Source organism: Furipterus horrens, unplaced genomic scaffold (assembly GCF_987537825.1).
Source record: "Furipterus horrens unplaced genomic scaffold, mFurHor1.1.pri manual_scaffold_10, whole genome shotgun sequence".
Taxonomy (NCBI): domain Eukaryota; kingdom Metazoa; phylum Chordata; class Mammalia; order Chiroptera; family Furipteridae; genus Furipterus; species Furipterus horrens.
Genome location: NW_028327180.1, coordinates 16,116,192 through 16,122,293, shown reverse-complemented (window position 1 = coordinate 16,122,293; position 6,102 = coordinate 16,116,192). Strand labels below are relative to the sequence as shown.

The 6,102-nt window shown below is 41.3% G+C and overlaps 1 protein-coding gene across 2 annotated transcripts in view; it reads left to right on the top strand.

Annotated features, from left to right (window-relative positions):
• Positions 1 to 499: 499 nt before the first annotated feature.
• NR3C2 (nuclear receptor subfamily 3 group C member 2) overlaps positions 500 to 6,102 on the top strand; it is a 300,588-nt gene continuing 294,985 nt past the window's right edge. The window contains exon 1 of one of the 2 annotated variants that reach the window (XM_090288659.1): positions 500 to 767. The gene's annotated coding sequence lies outside the window, so the exon portion shown is untranslated. Of the gene's footprint in view, positions 816 to 6,102 lie in introns of both variants that reach the window. The other variant, XM_090288658.1, reaches the window with a different exon arrangement.

Sequence of the window (6,102 nt, the reverse complement as noted above, 5' to 3'; positions counted from 1 at the left end):
CAGGTGGAGAGCGCGAGGGGACAACACCTTGACTGGCTCTAAGAAAAACCGACTTTTACCGCGTCACCACACTTTGCATGTCTTTCCAGTTATCTTGCGGTCGGCAGGAGGAGAGCCAGATGGGCGCGAGCAAGCTGAGGGCGGTCGCACAAAGCGGGTGGGGGTCAGAGTGCGGAGGGTGTCTACTGCCCACTGTCGTAGTCGTAGCCGCTGCCGGGCACCCCAAACTCCCGCCGCTGCTGCGGCTTTAAGGGAACTGCCGAGTCCAGGCTGTGTCGCAGCAACTTTGTATCAGTCATGTCGCCCTCCTGGTGACTGACAGCTACGATTAACCAATGAGAAACCAACCTGACTCATGAAGCGTGGAGCCTTGCTTCCCCTTGGGCCAATAGTAAGGGATCGGGGCGGGATAGCAACCTGAACTTGATCTGGACATGTGACCGTTTTAAAAGGCCGGCCCCGGAGCTGGCCCACTCCCCCTCCGGGCTTTCGCCCGTCCTCTATCCCTCTCTCCCTCCCTATTTCGCCCGCCCTGGCCCTGCCCCTACCCCTGGCCCAGCCCGGTCCTCTCCGCCCCTCCGCGCCCGGGGTGTCATTGGACAGGGGAGACGCAAGCCAACTTCAGGCTGCTTGGAGGAAGCCGGTGCAGTCACCTGGGTGCAAGAGCGTTGCTGCCTCGGGCTCTCCCGCTGCAGGGGGAGCGGCACTCGCTGGCCTGGATGTGGTTGGATTTAGGGGGGCTCCGCAGCAGGAGTGTCATAGCGTTGGTGAGCGCTGCAACAGGTAGACGCCAGGACGGACCCCGGCCGAGGCAGGTGTGTGGGGGGGGTGCGCAGCGGGGCGCCGCTTGCCGGCCTGGGAGTACGGCTGCGGAGCGGGAACGTGCACTTTGCTGGGAGAAGTGGCTGCGTAATTCGGAGGCACAGTCAGTATGGTGCTGTGAGCTTGTTGTTTTGTTTTGGTTTTCCACTTTTCCCCCCCTTTGGCCGCCAGAGGACTATTTTGGGAAAGTTTGGCCACTTTGGATAAATGCCCTCTAACGAGCGGCTTTGAGCCGCTTTTGGCAGTGGGAGGTCTACCACCACCCTTCTCTTTTCCGCAGGATGAATTTCGGTAGTTTGCCTTGTCCAATTTTTAAAGGACGTTTGAATAATATTTCTTTCCCCTATCATTTGCAGAAGCACTCAAATCTCAGCTGTAGCTGTAGCTTATTAAGGGCAATGGAAGGAGATAGAGATCCTGATAGATCCTGCATAAAAGGGGCTCTGGAAATTCCTGCAGTCCCCTTTCCTTGGCATTCAGGAAACTCTTGAGAGAGCCTGCTTTCTGTGGCATCAGTTGGAATTGTAAAGGCAGGGGCGAAGGGATGAAGCTTCTCTTGGTGGCATTCCCACTCCTACTGAATATACGTGGATCGGTTTTCCTACTGAATTTTTTTTTAAACCAGGTTTTAAAAAAAATGGTTTGTGGCACCATCGGTTTTAACTGTTATTACATAAAAGTTAAGAAAACTTTTATTTGCTAGCAGACAAGTCTTGGCAACTGCTGAATTTCCAATGCACTGAATTGCCCTTTACCGTTTGTATTGCCACTTCTCTAGCTGCTGTTATTGATGATATTTACATAGTAATGATAATAGCATTCTCCATCTGTGAAGTTCTGCTGTGAACTTTTAATTTTATGTTTGACTTCCATGGCACGCTATCATGGAAATGGTTGAGGAGAGAAGTTTTTAAAAATAACCGAAAGGCGAGCTTTTTCCTTTAAGGGAGAAGAAATGGTTTTGTTTGGGGATTTTGGAAAGATCAGGTGGCTCAGTGAATTAGGTGAGTGAATAGAAATCAGGTGTGCTCAGTTCTAACTGGTTCTCCTACTCTCTTAGGTGACCTTGGGCTGGTTTCTATCATTTACCTCATCTATAAACGAAGGGAACGTAATAATGGTTCTATAGTGGGGATGACAGAAAAATAGTTACATACAAAAAACTTACAACTGTGCAACTAGTGAAAATTGTGAAATGCTTAAGATTGTGGTCTTTCAGATACCATATTATAGTAAAATACTATAGAAAACAATGCATTTAAAATAGAACCATGTTTTAGGGAATATTAAAAGTGAAAGTGTTTTCAGATAAAATACAAATTTGCAGGAGTCTTTGTTAATATTCCTGAAAAAACAACAACAACAACTACTTCCTTATGGAAAAGGATCATTGAACACAGGGTATAAGACATAAAATTTTAAAGTCAGATTTTTCCTTTGCAAAAATAGTATTTAAGAACCTATAGATGGCTTAAAGTAGAACTTCTCTCAGTGTTTTTTTTTTTAATTTATGTAAAAATTTCCTTTATGTTTTGTGGGGAGGCCATTTGTATGAAAATTACAGGGTCATAAGGGTTTTTGACTTTGTCCGAAGAAAGCCTCTGTTGTAATCCCCATAGTTAGGGAGACAAGTTTCATTTTATATAAGCTAGATTTATATACAGTATCTCATAGGTTAGTAGCAAAAACTTTACCTTTACCCTCTGGGTAGTTAGTGTGTTCTATGAGAATCATATTCTCCAACTAATATTTTTAGTATTCACTAGTAAGTTCCTGTTGACTGAAATTGTGTTGAAGCCATGGTCATGATGCCAATTCCAAAAGGATAACCTGGGTTTCCTGGACAATATGGGAAATAAATTTCTATCCTGATCCATTTCTTTACAGAGAAGCTCAATTAAAATAATAGGGAGATTCATAAAATATTTCAATAAATCTGTTTTTAAAAACACCTGGCCATGCAGGTGCTAGATGTCCTCCATTCTTCCCTATTTGCTGTTGCCAGCCTTTGCTCTGTTTTTTCTTTTTTGTCTTTTCTTTCTCTTTTATTTTTGAGAGATGCATTGGGTTGGTAGATGAAGAGGATACCTTAAACAAAGCTAATTTAGATTTCGGCAGAGCCTGTTACAAATTCTTTAATGATAGTCCTGTCGGTAATGTAGTGGAATGCAGGCTGTATTATGTTATTGTTAAGGGAGTTTAGGACTAGCTAAACAAGACTTGGAAAGTTGTGATCAGCTGCATGTTGTTAGCTGATGAGATGCTTGCCTGTAGAGTGCTTTAAGATTTTCCTTGCCTGCATCTGCCATATAGATTCTCTTTGAATCTTCATATAGTCTCACAAAGCTGAGCTAGGATTCCCACTATAGGGCAGAGTGATGAAAACCGTCCCTTGGAATATCAGTAGGTGTTCTGTGGAAAAAGTGTGCAGTGGCCCAATTATGTAGGGATTGCTGGATTCAAAAGGAACAGGTTTCTGCACTGTGGAGCTGCCCAGGAGTTTTTAGCATGCAGATTTACACTGTGAACCTTCAAAAATGCAGGAAGTGATCATCCTTTCCCAAAGAGAATTCGAAGGATGGATCTGCATGGGAATTCTCCTGCAAGACTCAGGGAAGACAAGCCTGTTGCCTAGGACCTGGGGAGAGAGAATGAGGCCTGTAGGTGTGGATATGGGGAAGGGTGAGCCTACAGAGGCCTTAAGTAAAGGTGCCCAGGCAAGGGTGACTTCCAGGCATTTAGTAGAGGGTGGGGCATTTTACCAAAACAGGGAACGGGGACTTGGAGACTTGGTTGAGGTAGAGGGGTGAAACACAGAAGGTGTTCAGTTTTGAACATAAATAGACATATTACTCGTGGTGGTTAATGAATTGGAGCCAAAACATCAGACCTTAGATGTCCATCCATTCAAGTTTCATATGGGGGAGACATAATATTCTTAGGTAGAAGTCAAAAAAGCACATAATATTTACTGGTATTTTTCAACCTGTAGCTATGACTAAATGGTTATTTAGTAAAGTAGAAAATGCTAACAGTAGCCATTTTGGTCCCATTTCACTATATTGTATTTGCCTTTTATTCACACTACTGTGTTTTTCTGTTTTTTGCTTTTTTTTTTTTTTTTTTTGACTGGAGTTACCAGATAACCACGTCATCCTCAGCCTCTGTAATTTGATTTATTTTCCAGTGTTTTGTGATTGATCTGTGATTAGGAATTTATAGTATAATGCTCTTTAAGTAAAAGTAGACTGCATAATTTATAGGTTTCATTGGTCACAAATTATTGAGTATTGATTATATTATAATAGTTCAAAGTGTTTAAATTGCACTAATCTGTCAGCTTGCGATGCAGTGGTGAAATTTATAAAGTTTCTGCCTTCTGAGACTTTAAATTCCAGTGTAGAATACAGAAAAGTTAGAGGTAATTACAATATGCAGGTAATTTCATAGTAGGGTCTTGTGGTAGTTATTGCCAATTTATTTAGTAGAATCATTATTATTTTCCTTTGTTAATTAACATAAGTTCTGTAGCAAAAGGACTAACTAGTCTCTCTTTAATGAGGGGAAGGTAGGGAGGGGGTGGTATGAGTGGAAAAGGGGGGAGAAGGATGAGAAGTTGAAAGTAATATTTGTGTACCGAACTGCAGAAATGGCATCTTTAAGATCAGGACTTTTATCTGGGTCATAGCCTGTTTATACAACCAAAGTATTTGAAAAAAAAAGCATAATAATTTTAGGAGTCCTATATATTAGAATGTACAAATAAGATTTTTACTGAGAATAGGTTAATTTTCTTTACTGTGGTGGTTCTCAGTGGGGTGGTGGGTTATTTTCACCCCTGCCCCCCAAGAACATTTAGCAATGTCTGGAGACATTTTGATTGTCATAGCTGTGGATGGAGACTGCTACTGGCACCTAGTGGGGGGTGGTCAGGGATGTGCTAAGCATCTCTCAGTGCATGGGACAGACCTCCACACAAAGATTCATCAGGCCCAAAATGTAAGTAGTGCCCAGGTTGATATAACCTTGGTGTAAAGTGGGACATGGGACAAATTCCAGCTCTGCCACTTAGCCGTGTGCCTGTGCCTCAGTTTCCCTGCTGTATCATTTCTATAATACTTTTATCAATCTTTAAGGTAAATAATGCTAAATAAGTTACTGTGTGTGAGAGGCTTACAATATTGCATTGAATTATGTAATGCAAGAATTATATAAATACAACCCTTTACAATTATTCTGTCATGAAATAGAGAGAGAGAGCCAATGGATATTATTACATGCTTCCAGCAATCCTCTGGGCTTCCTGAAGACGCGAACTATGCCTGTTTTGCTTATCACTGTAGATTCAGTGACTGATTGTAGGCCCAGGATGTAACCCACACTTGGTAAATATTTGTTGAGTGAATGAACGAGTAAGGTGTCAGAACCCATCTCGAACTTCCTCCATTTACTGTTGGGAATGAAATTGTCTTGTCTGTTGGGCATCTTTTTTAGCAGAGGTAACACTAGGTCAGAGTGTATGTCCAGGTCCTCACCAGTACTGAAGTACAGAGCGGAGTACTGTCATTCCTGGCATAGCCTCTTTGTGCTACGAACCATTTTAATTAGGAAATATGGATCTCTAACTTTTAGAATTGACAATGATTTGGATCACTACTACATTTTGAGAAAATCTTATTGTTTTTAAAATAATTCTTAAATTGTTTTTCCTGTGGTAATTCACTCGATAACTTCATATTGGGAAATGGTAACATTAATTGCATTTCCTTATTGTTTTTAATAAAGCTATGCCTTAGATAATGGGAAGCAACTTCCCTATACCACAAAGGATTCCAAAGGCTTTGAGAAGACGAAGTTTTAAACCTGCCTTTGTCATTTACTATGTCCTTGATGCTAAGCAAGTGACCTACCTAAGTCCTCAGTTTCCTCTTTGTTTCCTGTTACCCAGGATTACTTTGAATATTAAATAAGTTAATATTTGTAAACCTTCTTTGCAAACTCTAAAGGCTGTTTTATAGAAATGTTACATTTATTTGGATATAATGTAGTTTTACATGATTGCTTATTATAGTCTGGTATCTGCACAAGTTATAGTCAATGCTCTGTTTTATCAGCACCTAAACAGGTAACAATTTTAATATAACTAGGAGTCTTGCTTATAATAAGCAGACTATGTACTTATAGCTTAGTATAGCGATTTTCAACCTTTTTCATCTCATGGCACACATAAACTAATTACTGAAATTTCACAGCACACCAAGAAAATATTATATTTTTGGC